This window comes from Meles meles, chromosome 15 (assembly GCF_922984935.1).
Source record: "Meles meles chromosome 15, mMelMel3.1 paternal haplotype, whole genome shotgun sequence".
NCBI lineage: Eukaryota > Metazoa > Chordata > Mammalia > Carnivora > Mustelidae > Meles > Meles meles.
In genome coordinates, this window is record NC_060080.1 from 50,785,367 (window position 1) to 50,805,266 (window position 19,900).

The 19,900-nt window shown below is 36.2% G+C and overlaps 1 protein-coding gene across 2 annotated transcripts in view; it reads right to left on the reverse strand.

Annotated features, from left to right (window-relative positions):
* The window catches only part of ALMS1 (ALMS1 centrosome and basal body associated protein), a 195,129-nt gene that overhangs the window by 16,190 nt on the left and 159,039 nt on the right, over positions 1-19,900 (reverse strand). The window lies entirely within an intron of this gene.

Below are 19,900 nucleotides of genomic sequence, written 5' to 3' on the forward strand. Positions count from 1 at the left end.
ACAGACACAGGGGAGAGGGGCACAGAAAGGGAACGTATCATCAAAGGAAGGGGAGCGGGACAAGCAGGCGGCTGCTGGTATCCACTTACATTGGCTCTTAAACCCTCATATGTACAAAGAGTTAAAAATATCCTGGGTGCACAGGTTTAGGGAAAAAAAAAAGCATTAGCATATCTAAGCAAACATGGGTTAAAGACGAGACAGGCAGCTCAAAGAAGAATAAATACAAATGGTTAGTAAACACAAAAAGACAACAAAAACTCAGCAGGTGTGGTTAAAGAAATATGAACAAGAATAAACACCATATTTACGGCTTATTTGATTGGCAAATATTAACAAGAATGCTACCAGAAGGTGTTGACCAAGTTATAATTTTTCATTACTGGTGAACAAATAATAATTCAACATTTAAGAACACCTTAGGAGTGTGGATTAAACACTTTTAATTCCCAGAAATTCCATGTTTAGAAGTGTATCTAGAGGAAACAGAAAAATTCATAAAGATATAACAAGACTACTCATCAAAGTGCAGATTATGATAAAAATTCAAAAAGGGCACCTGGGTGGCTCAGTCAATTAAGTGGCTGCCTTGGGCTCAGGTCATGATCCCAGGGTCCTGGGACTGAGTCCTGCACCGGGTTCCCTAATCAACAGGGAGCCTGCTTCTCCCCCTGCCTATTCCCTCTGCTCCTGCTCTCTCAAATAAATACATAAAATCTTTAAAAAAATTCAAAACAAATTAAATACCTGCCATTAGGGAACTAATGAGATAAATATTATACTTATATAATGGAACCCATAAAGTCACTAAAAATGACTACACATCTAAATTTATTTAAATAAAATAATTAAAATAAATGAATAAAAAGATGTCTATTATATATTAAGCATATAATTATTAAGCATATATTAAGCTTCAAACAATATATATGGTATGATTTCATTTTTTGACTATTGTTTCTCTCTACATTGCCTGATAGGCAAGTCCTCCACACTCTGTGATGAGGAAAGACATAAGCATGGGTCTAGTTGAGAGGAAGGAATCTATAGAAAAGGAAGAAACTGAGTGTAAGAGAGAAAGAGAAAACAGCTAGAAAACAGATGAATGGATTTTAGAAAATATGACAGCACAGAGATACTCTTAATGAACCTCTTCTTCCATAACTGAAAGATACAAACAAAAAGTGAAAAGAATATTCAGAAGCTAGGGGAAACACTCAACTCATATCACAAAATTCCAGAAACACTGGAGAAAAAGATCAAATTTAAGGAGCCATCACAAAGCTCTTCCAACACAAAGGATCATGAAGAAGGGTAAAAGGAGAATCAATTAAATTAAAAATGCTATACTGATACCTCAGAGAAGGACTGAAGCAACAAGTGGCTCAGAAGAAAAATATTCCAACTGGAGACATGTCTTAGTGAAAAAAAAAAAATAGCACCTTCTGCCATAGCCAGAATGACTTACTATATACCCTCTTTTGGCCAAGAAGTCAGAAAAAGATCTGGGAAATAATCTCTTCAGCATAAATACCTTAGTTGCATTACTAACACTTGCTAGAAAAAAATAAGGCCCTAGCCATATCACTGCCTACATGACAATGCCATGAAAACAGTCACCAGTTGACCCTAAAATAGTACAATAACAAACTCCAAGAGCAGATCCCATAGAATTAAATACTTTCTTTATTTCCACACTTGGTAAGGTGGTCCACCGTTTCTGACTTTCCTAACAATGGCAAAGAAAATGTCACCTGCTGTAGCTGGGCAGAGTCCTAGATAATTATCTGCTACTGATCTCCCCCAAATCTGAAGGGCAAAAGAAATATAAGAAATACACAATTAGCCTTCCATTTCATGTCCCGGGAAGAGGATTCAAAGCAGTATCTTACAAACAGGTAATAAAACAGTATCAAGAATTCAACCACATTCTTTGTGGGCAAATAAATGGTTTCCACACAATTGTTCAGAGACAAAGACAAGCAATCTGAAAACAAAGACAAAGATATATGTAAATATTTTATAGCATTAAAGCAGAAGGAAGGGGAAAAAAGGATAATTTATTTTGCAAGAAGGTTTACCCATTTCAGCCAATAAATAATTTGTACTCTCACTCTAGAGAAAATTAGAAAGATCATGGATCTAATTAAATAGATCCAAGATAAACTAAGGCAATATAAGATTAAAAGACAGCTGACAAAATTAACACAACTTGTCAAAAAAATTTGTAAGTATATCCTCTGTGTTGGGAGAACCAAGAGCAGTCACTAAAGACTGAGGACAAAAATAATAGCACTATACACTGCAATAGAAGACAGACATTTTATAAAAAAATAAAGAAAACTTAGCCAATGGGGTAGATTAGACTGAAAAAGTCTCCTAAAATGCAAAGCAGAAACATAAATAGACATATTTCCCAAGAAGAGTTATGGATAGCCCATAGACACATGAAAAGACCCATGTTGCCATTTGCACCACCACTGATCATTAGGGAAATGCAAATCAAAGCTACAAAGAGAGATCACCCCACATGTGTCAGAATGGCTAAAAACAACAGAAGAAACAATAGGTGGTGAAGATGCAGAGAAAGAGGAACCCTCTTGCACTGTTGGTGGGAATACAAACTGACGCAGCCACTGTTGAAAACAGTATGGAGGCTTCTTAAAGTTAAAAAAATTAAAAAAGAACTACCCTAAGATCCCGTAATTGCACTACTGGGCATTTACTCCCTAAAGTATAAAAACACAAATTCAAGAGAATACATGCACCTCAACGTTTATACCAGCATTATCAACAATAGCCAAATTATGGAAACAGCCCAATAGTCCCCTAACTGAAGAATGGATAAAGAACATGCGTGTATAACAGAATATTACTCAACCATGAAAAAGATCGAAACTTTGCCATTTACAATGACATGGGTGGAATGGGAGAGTATTATGCTATGTGAAATAAGTCAGTCAGAGACAGACAAACACCACTCACATGTGGAATTTAAGAAACAAAACAAATGAGCACAGGGGGGGAAAAAGAGAGGTACACCAAGAAACAGACTGTAAAACTATATAGAAACTATAGAGAACAAACTGATGGTTACCAGAGGGAGATGGTTACCAGGGGATGGGTTAAATGGGTGTTGGGGATTAAGGAGGCAACTTGCTGTGATGAGCACTGGGTGAAGTACAGAAGTGTTGAATCACTAGATTGTATACCTGAAACTAATATTACACTGTAGGTTAACTGAAATATAAATAAAAACTTTAAAAAAAAGTGGGATGCCTGGAACGTCTGCCCTTGGCCCAAGTAGTGTTCCCAAAGTCCTGGGATCCAGTCCTGCATTGGTGTGGGGGCTCAGTGTGGGGCCTGCTTCTCCCTCTGCCCCTCTTCTTGCTTGTGCTCTCTCTCTCTCAAATAAATAAAATCTTAAAACTTGTATATTAATGCTTATGGCAGCATTTTTCATAATGGTAAAAAAACCCCAGAAACAATCCAAATGTCCATCAACTCACGAATAAACAAAATGTTGTATATATAATGTTATTCACCTCTAAGAAGCAATGAGTATTGACTCATGCAACGAAACGGATGAACCTTGAAAATACGTTTAGTGAAAGAAACCAGACACAAAAGACCACATATCGCATGAATCATTTTTATGAAATGTACTGAAAAGGAAAATCCACAGAGACAGAGAGTAGATTAATGGCTGCAGAGTGGGGAGAAGTAGGAGGGGCTGAGAAATGACTATTAATGGACATAGGGTTTCTTTTTGGTGTGACAAGTATGTTCTGGATTTAGTGGTGATGGTTGTATAGTCTTCAAAGAATATACTAAAAAGCACTTTATTATATATATATATATATTTTTTTTAAAGATTTTATTTATTTATTTGACAGAGATCACAAGTAGGCAGAGAGGCAGGCAGAGAGAGAGAGGAGGAAGCAGGCTCTCTGCTAAGCAGAGAGCCTGATGTGGGACTCGATCCCAGGACTCTGGGATCATGGCCCAAGCTGAAGGCAGAGGCTTTAACCCACTGAGCCACCCAGGCACACTGAATTATATATAAAAGTAAATTGCACAGCAAGTGAACTTTATTTTAAAAAATAAATGGAAAAAAATTAATAGAGATTGACCAATACTGAGACAGGAATGAAAATCCAGGACACCACAGGGAAAAATATATCAGGGTTGCCTCTGATACAGAAACATTAAATGCTTGTGCCCAGAAAAGGGGAGAGAACTGACAGAATTCTGAATTAAGGATTATTATCCCAAAGTCTTATATCCAACGAAGTTGTTGTTCTTACATAAAGATAAGAGAAAGATAGTCTCAAATTGTAAGAACTAAAGAAATGCTTATTCCCGAACAACTGCTTAAAAAATCTAAGGGGCGCCTGGGTGGCTCAGTGGATTAAGCCGCTGCCTTCGGCTCAGGTCATGATCTCAGGGTCCTGGGATCGAGCCCCGCATCGGGCTCTCTGCTCTGCAGGGAGCCTGCTTCCTCCTCTCTCTCTGCCTGCCTCTCTGCCTACTTGTGATCTCTCTCTCTGTCAAATAAATAAATAAAATCTTTAAAAAAAAAATCTAAACAGAATTATTTAATTTAACAGACTCATTAAAAAAGTTACATGAAAAGGCTCTTGGTAAATACTGGCCCTGTATTTTAAAACATAATATAAAATGGTGATTTTGCTTACAATATGGAAGTGATATGTTATAATCCTTGAAAATAAAGGTAGTCAACGTAGCCGTAATATTACAATAATGAACTAAGACAAAATTTACAAAATAAAATATTGGTAGGTTGTGGGGGAAGTATGTGTGTGTGTGTTAGTGGGTAGGAAGAAATAGGAGAAGTACAACCAGTTTCTTAATTTTTCATATGATGGAGTCAGTAGATACTGTTTTATATCTTGAGGGTGATAAAATGGTTTAAACACAGTATTTAATGAGATTACCTGGCTGCTATAAGTTATCAGAAAAACAATTCAATAGACACTGAACTCTAGGAAACTGAGGGTTGCTGGAGGGAAGGTGGGTAGGGAGAAGGGGTAACTGGGTGATGGGCATTAAGGAGGGCACTTGATGTAATGAGCCCTGGGTGTTATATGCAACTGATGAATCACTAAATTCTACCACTGAAACTAATGAAAAAAAAATTCAACTCAAAGAAAATCATATAGCAATGAACAAAAGGAGACTGGAAACAGAAGGAAATCATTAAAAATGATAAAATACCCTAAAGAACCAAAACAACTTTGAAAAAGAACAAAGCTAAAGAACTCACAGTTCTTGAATTCAAAACATATTACAGTACAGTATAGTATGGTACAGTAATGTAACAGTTAGTACTGGCATAAAAACAGACAAATACTTCAATGGACTAGAATAGCCTAGAAAGAAATCCTCATGTGTATGGTCAAATGATCTATCGTCAAAGGATCTTTGACTCTTGATGCCAAGACTACTCAAAGGGGAAATTTCTCTTCAACAAACGGTGTGGGGAAAACTAGATATCATTTGCAAGAATGAAGCTGAACCTTACTTTACACCATCTAGAAAAATTAACTCAAAATGGATTAAAGACCTAAACATAAGACCTAAAACCATAAAACTCTTAAAAGAACACATAGGGGAAAAGTTTCATGGTGCTGGACTTGGTAATGATTTCTTGGATGTATCAGCCAAAATTATAGGCAACAAAAGTAAAAACAGACTACAGGGATTATATTAGTATTAAATATATCTGTGCATCAAAGGACATAATCAATAAGGTAAAAAGGGAGAAAAACATAAAAATTATCTATCTGATAAGGGGTTAATACCCAGAATACATGAGCAACTACAACTCGATGACCAAAAAATAAGTAACCTGATTCAAGAATGGGCAAAGGACTTGAATAGACATTTCTCTAACAATGACGTACAAATGGTCAACAAGCCCATGAAAAGATGCCCAACATTACCAATCACCAGAAATGTAAATCAAAACCACAATGAAATACCACTAATACCCATTAGGATGGGTAATATAGAACAACAACAACAATGACAACAAGAGGAACAGCAACAGCAACAACAACCAGGAAATAAGTTTTGGCAAGGATATGGAGAAACCAAAACTCTTGTGAACTGTTTGGATGGACTATAAAATGGTGCAGCTGCTGTGGAAAAGTATGGTGGTTCCTCAAAAAATTACAAATAGAATTACCATATGATCCAACCATTCCACCTGCAGATACATGTCCTTAAGAAATGACCCCTGGGGCAGATAATACATTATATATTAATAAAAATAATTAATAAAAAAAAGAATTGAAAGCAAGGTCTTGAAGACATATTTGCATAACCATGTTCACAGCAGCATTATTCATAGTAACTGAGAGGTGGAAGCAACCCAAATGTCCACTGAGGGATGAATGGATAAACAAAATGTGGTATATACATACAATGTAATATTATTCAGCCTTAAAAAGTAAGAAAATCCTGGGGCACCTGGGTGGCTTGGTCATTGGGCATCTGCCTTTGGCTCAGGTCATGATCCCAGGGTCCTGGGATTGAGCCCTGCATCAGGCTGCCTGCTCGGCGGGAAGCCTGCTTCTCCTTCTCCCACTCCCCCTGCTTGTGTTCCCTCTCTCACTGCCTCTCTCTGTTAAATAAATGAATAAAAATATTTAAAAAAAAATCCTGTCACATGATACAACATAGATGAACCTTGAAGACATTACGCTAAGTAAAGTAAGCCTGTTACTAAAAGACAAATACTCCGTGATTCTACTTATATGAAGTTATCTAAAATCAAGTAGAACCAGGGGCTCAGAGCAGGGGGAAAGGGGCAGTTGTTATTTAATGGGTATAGATTTTCCATATTACAATATGAAAAAATTCTGGAGATCTGTTTCATGACAATGTAAATATACTTAATACTACTGAATTTTACATTTTAAAAAATGGTTAAGATGATAACTTTTTTGTCATGTGTTTTTTTTTTAAAACCACATTAAAAAGTTCACTTGCCTTGGTCTGAAATGGAATTGTGCATAACAAACATATCAGAACAGGAAAAAAATAAGGATAATAAAATTTAACCCAAACATATTTGTTATAACCTCACAGTTAAATAGAATAAATTTATCCCAAAAGAAGAATGCTAAAATTTGTTGGGGAAAAAAGTTAAATTTAACTAGATGCTACTTAGACTTGAGCAAAGTGGCCCAGAAAGGCTAAAGGTAGAAGGACAGGCAAAGAGCAACTGGGCAAATGTAAAGTCTTAAAAATTGTACTAAAGTGGAATCAAAGATAAAACATTAAAAATGGAAAATAAAACTTACTTTGTATGATTTATAGCATAATTCACAGTGAATAAAAAAGTATCACGAATGTTTATGTGCCAGACATAAAATAAACATATACATATAAACTGTTAATTACCATGAAGACAAATCAACCTTCAAATATATATTTTTTTTAATCCAACAAAACAATACCTTTTAAATGCTGTCACAGTGGTCCAGAATTCATTGTTTATGCACCACACCCAGTGCTCCATGCAATACATGCCCTCCACAATACCCACCATCCGGCTCACCCAACCTACTACACCCCTCCCCTCCAAAACCCTCAGTTTTCTCAGAGTCCACAGTCTCTTATGGTTTGTCTTCCCCTCTGATTTCTCCCAAGTCCCTTCTCCTCTCCATCTCCCCATGTCCTCTGTGTTATTCCTTATGAATACCATATGGTGAAACCATATGATAATTACTTAAAAAAAAAAACTTTTTACCAACTTCCATTTATTTACCATCAATATTTTAAGCTTGTGCGTCTATCCAACTCTTGTGAATGAAAACACTGCAGCTTTTTAAAATGTAAGCTCTACATCCAATGTGGGGCTTGAACGCCCAAGGTCAAGAGCCATATGCTCTGCTGACTGAGCCAGCCACGCACCCTAAGTACACTCTTTAAAGTCCTTAACAGACCAAAGAAACCAATATTTGGGAAAAATACAATTAGTAAAGATGAATTACTAGATATAACTGGAATGTCATACTCTATATGGAGACTCCTCCACCTCCTTTACAATACCCCTGGAGTAGTTGTTCATACATTAAGCCACAAAGAGTATCTCTATAATATGCTTAAAACAGAAACAGAACTGTATCTGTATCTAATCACAATACTTTAAAACTATAAATTCATATGTGGTGACAATAAATCCAACTTTAAGAATTTTAATTAAAAAAATTATTCCCTAAACTTTCCTTTTGGGTCAAACAGGAAATTCAAAGCTATAATTATAGAACATCTAGAAAACACTACTAATACAAATACTACAAACTTAAATCTAATATATACATACATGTATTTTTTCCGTTTAGGGATCTAGACAGTCAGATAAAGCAGCCCTCCATTCTTATACCACCACCACCACCAGCACCACCACCGCCACTACCACCACCACCAACAAAACTGTATTAAGTTCATGACTTCCTTGAAGCCATCAGGAAGTTGAGGTCACAGGTCAACCTTGGCCCAAAAATCTTACTAAGGAGAGACTGTTGCCTGCAGGGAGATATGAGACACGAGCACCAGATCATCTAGAAGAGATACAACTGGACAATATTAAGGACAGAGACTGGATTAAATGGAGCTCTATACACTGGCAAGAATGTGAAGCCCTTGCGAGCTATAGAAAATGGGGAACTCTGTACCTTCTTGCTAATTCTCTATAAACTCCACCAGGAAAAAGAAGAGTTTATTCAAATGTCTATTATAGTGCATGCAGACCCAGGAAACAGGAACAGTAGCTGTTGTGGGAAGGGTATAAAACTCTACCTTGGGGATGCCTGGGTGGCTCAGTGGGTTAAGCCGCTGCCTTCGGCTCGGGTCATGATCCCAGAGTCCTGGGATCGAGTCCCGCATGGTCTCCTTGCTCGGCAGGGAGCCTGCTTCTCTCTCCACCTCTGCCTGCCTGTGTGCTCTCTCTCTCTCTCTCCTTCTCTCTGACAAATAAATAAAATTAAAAAAAAAAAATTAAAAAAAAAAAAACAAACAAACTCTACCTTGGAGGGATGTTAGCAAAAACAGGAGAATAAGGACCTCCAAGGACCAAAAAACCTGGCAAGAACTGTCAAAAAATCAACCTCATCAGAATTCTAGAAGCTAGTCAAAGGTTTATGGCAATTAAGTGAAAACTTAAGCAAGAGTAAGGCCGCCTAAACAAGATAGGTGAGCTTTGTGGCTTTTAACTTACCTTTCCCAGGCATGGCATTGAAGACAGTAGCCTGCATTCACAGTGTAGGTACTTGCTTTCAAAGGAAGCACAGAGTCTGTTCCCAAGAATTGCTTCTTTGAACCTGCCTGGGTATTCCCTAAAGGATTGACACAAGAGGGCCTATCTTTGTTTCACTAAACTTGGAACTCTTTTAGGGCATTTTAAAGGATGGGATTTTCTTGAAAAAAACTGAAAACTAAGTGAAAAAGGTATTACTGCATAGGGTGATCAATCAATCAATCAAAGTCGGTTGAAACACCAGGCACACTAAAGCCAGGGAGAAAAACAGTGAGAATTTTGGGGAAATGGGGTTTTGAAAATCTCCCATGAGCCCCAGGGAAACTAGAAAGTTCATGTACAGGGCAGAATGCATGTGCAGAAAAGGCCTAAGAAGACTATAAAGTTTTACAATTGGCTGATCTACAGGTTCAGTGCAAGCTGAAAATCTAAGCACTGGAGTACCTAATACAAAGATAATCTACACAAAGTTGGGGAATTTCCCCCCCTTTCCTTCTTTCTTTTTTGCTTTCTCTTGATTCCAGGCACTTAAGGCAATCTGTCAGACAACTGACTAATGAGCTAAAGAAACAGAGACATCAGAGACCAAAAATACAATCTGTATAAAAATAGTTTAGAAAAGTCACTAAACTTACTGACAACTTTAGCCCACAACAAGCAGTAACAACAAACCCTATGGAGTGGGAAGGATAATTTGATATCCAGAGTTACCACATCATAATATTCAAAATGTCAAGTTTTCAACCCAAAATTACAAGACATCCAAACAAGAAAGTATGGGACACTTACAAAGAAACAAAATGACAGAAACTTCCCATCAGGAAACACAGACATTGCACTTACTATACAAAGATTTTTTTTTAAAAAACTATACAAAGACTTTATATCAACTAAATATATTCTAAATATGCTTGAAGAGCTAAAGAAAACCATGGACAAATAAACAAGGAGAATGTTTTACCAAATACAATTATTAATAAAGAAAAATAAAAAGCAAACAAATAGAAATTATGAAGCTGAAAAGTAAAATAACTGAAATGAAAAATTCACCAGACTAGTTCAATAGCATATTCAACAGACAGATGAATCCATGAGCTTGAGGGTAAGATAAATGAAATTATCCAGTCTGAGGGACAGAATAAAAACAGAATAAAGGAAAATGAACAGAGTCTCAGAGACTTATAGAATGCATCAAGCTTACATAACATGGACGGTGGCAGTGTCAAAAGAAGAAGAGAGAGAGGAAGAGTCAAAAAGAGTATCAGAAGAAATAATGGTTGGAAACTCCCAAATTTGATAAAAGACATGAATCTAAAATTGAAGTAGTTTAATGCTATAGGACAAGCTCCACACCAAGACACATAATAATCAAACTCTTAAAAGTCAAAGACAGAATCCTGAAGCCATAAGAGTGAAGAGACTCATAACAGAAAAGGGATCATCAGTACGTTTTTTTTTTTGTTTTTGTTTTTAAAGATTTTATTTATTTATTTGACAGAGAGAGAGAGATCACAAGTAGGCAGAGAGGCAGGCAGAGAGAGAGGAGGAAGCAGGCTCCCTGCAGAGCAGAGAGCCCGATGCGGGGCTCGATCCCAGGACCCTGAGATCATGACCTGAGCCGAAGGCAGCGGCTTAATCCACTGAGCCACCCAGGCGCCCCGGGATCATCAGTACGTTTAACTGTCACTTTCTCATAAGAAATGTTGGAAGCCAAAAGGCAGTAGGATGACATTTAAAGTGGTGTGAAAATCTGAAAAAAGAAATCTGTGTCTGGCAAAACAATCTTTCAAGAATGAAGGTGAAATTAAGATATTCCCAGATAAACAAAAGTTGAAAGAATTCATTACTGGAACACTTGCCCTACAAGAAATGCTAAAGGGACTCCTTCAGGCTGAAATGAAAGAACAAGAGGCAACATGTGAAGCCACGTGAAGCAATAAAACCATATGATGCCTGATGAAGAAATAACACTGGTAAATGTAAATACATAGGTAAATATGAAGGTCAGTAATATTCTACTTCTGGTTTGTAACTCCCTTTTCTTTCCCTATAAGATTTTAAAGACAAATGTATAGGAGCACCTAGGTGGCTCAGTTGTTTAAGTGTCCAACTCTTGATATTGGCTCAGGTCATGCAACAGAGCCCCATCTCGGGCTCCAAGCTGGGTGTGGAGTCTGCTTGGGATTCCCTCTCTCTCTCTCCCCCTCTGCCCCTCCCCAACTCACATGCACAAACATTCTCTTTCTCTTAAAAAAAAGACAAATGCATAAAAAACAATTATAAATCTATGTTAATGGGTACAGAAAGTCTAAAGATGTAATCTGTGACTATAACAATTAAAAGGGTAAGAGGCAGGGGTGCCTGGATGGCTGTCAGTTAAGCATCTGCCTTTGGTTCAGGTCATAATCCTGGGGTCCTGGAATTGAGCTCTGCATTGGGCTCCCTACTCAGTGGGGAGTCTGCTTGTCCCTCTCCCTTTGCCCCTCCCCCTGCTCATGCGCTCTCAAATAAATAAATCAAATCTTAAAAAATAACAAATAAATTAAAAAAATAAATAAAAGGGTGAGAGGCCAAGAGATACATAAGTGGGAGTTTTTGTATATTATTTAAAGTTTTTTTTTTAAAAATATTTTATTTATTTGACAGAGAGAAATTACAACTAGGCAGAGAGGCAGGCAGAGAGAGAGGAGGAAGCAGGCTCCCTGCGGAGCAGAGAGCCCGATGCGGGGCTCAATCCCAGGACCCTGGGATCATGACTTGAGCCGAAGGCAGAGGCTTTAACCCACTGAGCCACGCAGGCGCCCCAGTTTTTGTATATTATTTAAACTAGATTGGTATCATTTCATGTTATATATTATGTTATATATGTAAGATATTAATTATATTCCCAAGTTAAGTACTATGAAAATAAATATAAAGGAAAGGAAATGAGACAGGGATCAAAATGGTTCATTACAGGATATCAGTTAAGTATAAAGGAAGGCAGGAATAGAGGATTTAAAAAAGAAAAAAATTATATAAGACATAAACAAATGGCAAAATTGCCAAAGTAAATCCTTTCCTATCAGTAATTATTTTAAATGTAAACAGATTAAACTCTCCAATTAGAAGGTAGAGATGGCAAAATGGATTTGAAAAAACATGATCCACTTGTGTTTTGTTGAAAAAAGACTTCATTAATTCATTCACTTCAAAAACTAAGGTAAAATATTTTTAAAGATTTATTTATTTGTTTTGGGAGGGGAGAAGCAGAGGGAAATTCTCAGGCAGACTCTCTGCTGATCGCAGAGCCGGACAGGGGCTTGATCTCATGACCCTGAGATCAGGAACTGAGCTGAAATCAAGAGTTGGACATTCAAAACAAAAACAACAACAAAAAAAAGAGTTGGACATTCAACTGACTGAGTCACCCAGGTTCCCCATCTAAGGCAATTTAATGGGGTCATACACCTACATTGAGGCTGTTTTCTTATACAGTTGACCCTTGAACAACACAGGAAAAAGGGGTGCTGACTCTGAAGGTAGCAGAAAATCCACATCTAACCTTTGACTCTACCCAAAATAACTAATAGCCTACTACTGACCAGAAGCCTTATGATAACATAAACAGTTAACATATATTTTATATATATATTATAAACTGTATTCTTATAATAAAGCTAGAGAAAAGAAAAATGTCATTATTAAATAAGAGAAACTACATTTGCAGTATAGAATTATATTGAAAAAAATCTGCATATAAGTGGATATTTTACACCTATGTTGGTCATATCCATGCTGTTCAAGGCTTAATTGTAATTTAAAATGACATGAAGTGTGACTGATGTTTTAGCCCATTTCAATTAGATTAATATCATATTCTCAAGAACAGGATTTGTTGTTGCTGCTACTCTATTAGTTCCTTTCATGAGAAGGTGTCAGATATGTGTGTTGTTCTGGTAATACCCTACAATCCCAGGCCACTACTTCCAGATCCCATGCAGTCAGGACTTCTGGGTGAGAAAGAAATCCATGTGTCTTTATCACAAAGTCTGTCTTGTCTTTATCACACATCTATCGTGGCAAATGTCAGTGTGTGGTAGCCTATATTGGGAATGTTACTGGTGCCATACCATTTTTACCAGATGTTATTAATGGAATGAAGTCATTCTGCTCTGGCCCCTCCACAGCACCCACCAGAGGAGGACAGGGTCCTCAACCAATCACATAAAAGATGTACAGCCCAAACTGCCATCCCCTTGCTGTCTCCCATATCTCCCTCCATTTTGAAAAAGACTCATTTTAGATCCAAAGACACAGAATTTGAAAGTAAAAGGATGGAAAAGATATCCCATGCAAATAGTAGTAATGAAAAGAAAGCTGGGATGGCTCTACTAATACCAGAAAAAAGAGACTTTGAGTTAAAAATCATTATGAGAGTTAAAGAAGGGGATTATTTTTTGATAAGAGGGTCAACCCATGAAGAAGATAAAACAATTATGGACATACACATAGCTGACAACAGAACTTCAAAATATATGAAGCAAAAACAGAACTGAGTGGAGAAACAGTTCCACTTTAATAACAGCAGACTTCAATACATCACTTTCAATATGATAGAAAAACTAGATAAAAGACCAGTAAGGAGGGGCGCCTGGGTGGCTCAGTCGGTTAAAGCCTCTGCCTTTGGTTCAGGTCATGATCCCGGGACCCTGGGATTCAGCCCCGAATCGGGCTCTCTGCTCAGCGAGGAGCCTGCTTCCCCCTCTCTCTCTCTGTCTGCCTCTCTGCCTACTTGTGATCTCTGTCTGTCAAATAAATAAATAAAATATTAAAAAAAAAAAGACCAGTAAAGATACAGAGGACTTGAATGACACTATAAACCAACTAGACCCAATACATATATACACAACACTCCAACCAACAACAGCACAATCCTCTCAAGTGCACGTGAAAATTCTCCACAAGAGACCATATGCTAGGCTATAAAACAAGTCATAATAAATTTAAAAGGACTGAAATAATACAAAGTTTATTCTTTGACCACAGTGGACTGAAACTAGAAATCAATAACAGAAAGAAATTTGGAAAACAAAAGTGTGGTAATTAAATGGTCAAACTATTAATGGTCAAAAAAGAAATGGGAAATTAGAAAATACTTTGAGATGCATGAAAATGAAAACATACCAAAACTTTGGAATGCAGTAAAGGCTGAATTTAGAAAAAAATTCTTATCTACAAAAGCAGTGCTCAGAGGAAATTTATAGTGGTAAACACCTTTACTAAAAAAGAATAATTTCATAATTTTTTCTTCCAAGTTTTTATTTAAATTCCAGTTAGTTAACATACAGTGTAATATCTGTTTCAGGTGTAGGATTTAGTGATTCATCGCTTACATAAAATGATAATTTCAAATCAATAATCTAACTTTAAACTGTAAGGAATTAGGAAAAAAAGAACAAACTAAACCCAAAGCAAGCAGAAGTAAATCATAAAGATTAGAGTGGAGATAAATGAAATAGTGACTAGAAAACAACAGAGTGGATAAATTCTTAGGAACACACACACTGACTCAAGGAGAAACAAAATTGGAGTAGACTTAAACAACAAAGAGACTGAATCATCAATAAACCTTCCCCCAAAGAAAAATGCACGACTAGTGCTTTCACTAATGAATTCTACCAAACATTTAAAGAAAGTATCAATTATTAACACTAGATCTTCACAAACTTATCCAAAAAATAGAAGATGAGGGAACAATGACCTAACTCATTCTATGAGGCAACAGACAAACTTATCTTAAGAAAACTATAGATTATCATTTAGAAATAGAGAGGCAAAAATTCTCTTCAAAATTCTAGCAAAGTGAATCCAGCAGCAGATGACAAGAATTATATAGCAAGACAAAGGAACAGTTAAGGATTTATCACAGGAATGCAAGGTTGGTTCAATACATGATTATCAATATATACCATATTAATAGAATAAAAGAGAAAAAAGACTCATGTGATCATCCCAGTAGATGCTGATGCATCTGGCAAAAACCACAACCGTTTTATGTTAAAATTAGTCGACAAAAAAGAAAAATAAAGGGGGGGGGAATTCCTTAATAGGATAAAAATCATATATAAAAACCCAAAGCTAACGTCATTCTCAATGGTGAAAGACTAAATGCTTTTCTTCTAAGATCATGAACAAGACTATGATGACTTCTATTTGACACTGTTAATCTGGAAGTTCTAGCCAGACCAATCAGGCAAGAAAAACAAATAATGGGCACCCACATTGGAAAGGAAGAAGTAAGATTATCTCTATTCACAGATGACATGATCTTGTATGTAGAAAATCCTAAAGAATCTGCAAGAGAACTGTTAGGAGTTAACAAATGAATTCAGTAAAGTTACAAAACCAACATGCAAAAATTCATTATGTATCTATATACTAGCAGTAAGCAATGTAAATATGAAATTAAGAAAACAATTATACTTAAAATAGCATCAAAAAGAAAAACTTTACTAAAATTAATATGGAACTTCAAGGGACTCTGAAGAGCCAAAACACTCTTGAAAAAGAAGAAAAAGTTGTAGGTCTGACACTTTCTGATTTCAAAATTTATTACCAATATACAATAAACCCAAGACAGCATGGTATTGGCATAAAGAAAGACATAAAGGCCAACAGAATAGAAAGCCCAGAAATAAACCCTCACATATATAGTCAAATGAGTTTTGATAAGGGTGCCAAGACCATTCAATGGGGAAAAGAGTCTTTTTTCAACAAATGGGGCTGAAACAATTAGATATCCACATGCAGAAGAATAAGTTGGAGCCGTAATTTGCACCATATACAAAAAATTACCTCAAAATGGATTAAAAATATAGACATGAGACCTAAAACCATAAAGCTCTTAGAAGAAAACAGAATAAAACCTTAATGACATTGCATTTGGCAATGATTTCCTGGATATGACACCAAAAGCACAGGCACCAAAAGCAAAAATAGACAAACTGGATTACATCTAAACTAAAAATGCCTGTGCATGCAAGGACAAAATCAACAGAGTGAAAAGGCATTCACAGAGTAAGAAAGAATATTACAAATTAGGTAGATGAAGCTAACATCCAGAATATATAAAGAAGTCCTACGACTCAACAGCAAACTTGAGTAAAAAACAGGCATAGGACTAGAATAGATATTTGTCCAGAGACGATATCCGAATAGCTAATAAGCACATTAAGATGTTCAATATCACTAATCATTAGGGAACTGTAAACCGAAACACAATGATATACCACTTCACACCCCTTAGGATGGCTAGTATAAAAAAAAAAATAACAAGTGTTGGCAAGAATGTGGAGAAATTGGAACCCTTGTGCGCTGTTGGTGGGACTGTAAAATGGGTGCAGCTGCTGTGGAAAATAAAATAGCACGCTGGCTCCTCAAATAATTAAAAATAGAATGATTATATGATTCAGCCATTCCACTTCTGGCTATATACCCCCTAAACTAAAAGCAGGCTCTTGAACAGATATTTGCATACTCATATTTTTGCAAACCCAGATATTTGCAAACACCATTTACACACACAGCAACATTTCAAAAGATGGAGTAACCCAACTGCCTATAGACAATTGCATGGATAAGCAAAATGTGCTATATTGTACACAGGAATATCATTCACCCTTCAAAAATGAGAAAATCCTGTTACATGTTACATAATGGATGAGCCTGGAGGATATTCTGCTAAATGAAATCACCCTACAAGACAAATAATATATGATTCCATTTATATGAAGTACCTAGAGTAGTCCAATTCATAGAGATAGAAAATAGAATGGTGGTTGCCAGCGGTTGAGCATAAGGTGGAATGAGGAGTTGTTTGAGTGGGTACAGAGTTTCAGTTCTGCAAGACGAAAAAGAGTTCTGGAAGATGGTAATGTTTGCACAGAGATATGAATGTACCTAGTACCACCAAGCTGCACACTTACAAATGGATAAGATGATAAATTCTGTTATATGTATTTTACCACAATTAAGAATAAAAAAGAAAGAGAACAAGAAAATCAAATACGAATAAATTTAACCATGAAGGTGCAAGACTTGGACAATGAAAACTACAAAACATTGCTAGAAGAAATAAAAAACCTAAATAAATTGACAGGCATTTTGTATTCACAGACTGGAAAGCTTATGTTAAGATGGGAATAAACTCTAAACCAATCTACAGATCTGAAGCAATTAATACCAAAATCCCAATGAACTTTTGGCAGAAATGGAAAAGCTGATTTTGAAATTCATTTGGAAATAGAAGGGGGCTGAATAGCCAAAGTTGTCTTGAAAAAGAACAAAATTGGAGAACTCACGCATCTCAATTTTAAAACTTTCTACAAAGATACAGTTATCAAAAATACTGCAGTAATGGAATACAGATAAGCACGTAGATCAAAGGAATACAACTGAAGGCTCAGAAACAAACCTTCAAATCTATCATCAATTTATTTTTGACAAGAGTGCCAAGACCATTCAATGGGGAATGAAAAGTCTTTTGAACTACTGGTGCTAGGACAACTAATATCCCTGTAGAAAAGAATGATGTCATATCATACACAAAAATTAATCCAATATATATCAAATTTGCAAAGGGAAGAGCTAACAAGTATAAAAGTCTTAAAAGAAAATATAGAGATAAATCTTCAAGACTGTGGCTTTGGTAATGGTTTCTCAGATATAACAACAAAAACACAAGCAACAAAAGAAAACATAAGACTTCATCAAAAGTAAATTGTTACACATCAAAGGACAGTACTAAGCAAGTGAAAAGATAAGCCAGAGACTGGGAGCAAATATTTACAAATCCAATAAGGATCTACAATCCAGGGGTGCCTGGGTGGCTCAGTCATTAAGCGTCTGCCTTCAGCTCAGGACATGATCCCAGGGTCCTGGGATCAAGCCCTGCATCAGGCTCCCTGCTCTACAGAAAGCCTGCTCCTCCCTCTCCTACTCTCCCTGCTTTTGTTCCCTCTCTCACTGTCTCTCTGTCAAGTAGATAAATAAAATCTTAAAAAAAAAAAAAGAATCTACAAATCAGAATATATAAAAAATTCTTGCAATTCAAAAACAAAAAGACAAACAACTTAAGTGGGCAAAGACCTGAACAGACATTTCTCCAAAGAACATATACATGGCCAACAAGCACACAAAAAGATGTTTAATGTCATTAGTTATTAGGAAAGAGAAAGGCAAATCAAAACCACAATTAAAATAACGAGAATGAGATACCACTTTATACCTACTAGCATGGCAACAAAATGCCACAAAACTGGGGCACCTGGGTGGCTCAGTGGATTAAGCCGCTGCCTTCGGCTCAGGTCATGATCTCAGGGTCCTGGGATCGAGCCTTGCATCGGGCTCTCTGCTCCACAGGGAGCCTGCTTCCTCCTCTCTCTCTGCCTGCCTCTCTGCCTACTTGTGATTTCTCTCTCTGTCAAATAAATAAATAAAAAATATTTTAAAAAAATGCCACAAAACTAAGTAAATAAAAAGTGCTGGTGAATATGGAGAAATTGGAACCCTCAGACATTGCTGGTGGGAATATAAAATGGTATATCCTCCGCGGAAAACAGTTTGGTAATTACTTAATAAACTAAACACAGAATTACCATATGACCCAATACTTCCACTCCTAAGTATATACCCAAAAAGAACTGCAAATAGGTGTTTAAATAAAAACTTACATACAAATGTTCCTATCTGCTCTGTCTTTTACAGTAGCCAAAAGATGGAAACAATCTAAATGTCCATGAACAGATGAATGGATAAATAAAATGTAAGTATATACATGCAATGAAATATTATCCAGCCATAAAAAGCAATAAAGTACTGATACATGCTAGGACATGGATGAATCTCAAAAATATGCTAAAGTGATAGAAGTCTGACAGAAAGGTCACATACTGTATCATTTCATTTATATGAAACACACAGAATAGGCACCAGAGAGTGAGTGCTTAATGGTTATGAAGTGTCATTAGAGGGATGAAAAAGTACACAAACCAGATCGTGGTGCTAATGTAAAACACTGTGAAACTCAGTGTCACTGAACTGTATACTTTAAAATGGTTAAATTGTAAGCTTTATGTAAAGTGTGTGTTTCACCCCTCTACCACGATTTTTTTTCCCATCTCCTCTAATGGAATGAAAAGCCTTCCTCCGTATGATTTCCAATTCTTTACCTACTTTAAAGAAAAAAAAGTAATATTGTACCATTTACACATGTAAATGTAAATCATTATCATTTAATACCTACCAAAACTCAATTATGAGAAATATTTATGGCAAACTATCTGAATGTCTTGTGCCTCCTTTCCTCTAGACTAGTCTCTAAATTTTTTTGATCATGCAGTCCTACAGATAAAGTATTTTTGAGCACAAATTACCAAAGTAGATATTCATAAGTTATAAATTATTACTGTACTCATATATTGTAAAAGATATAGAGAAATATAAATTTTTAAAGGTTGAGAAAAATATACATCTAACTTTTTTTTTACACCTCTCTTTCTATACTCTAATGACCCATTCTGCAAGCATACTTCTTTGGAGAGCACTTGCTGATCCCTGGAAATGTACCTT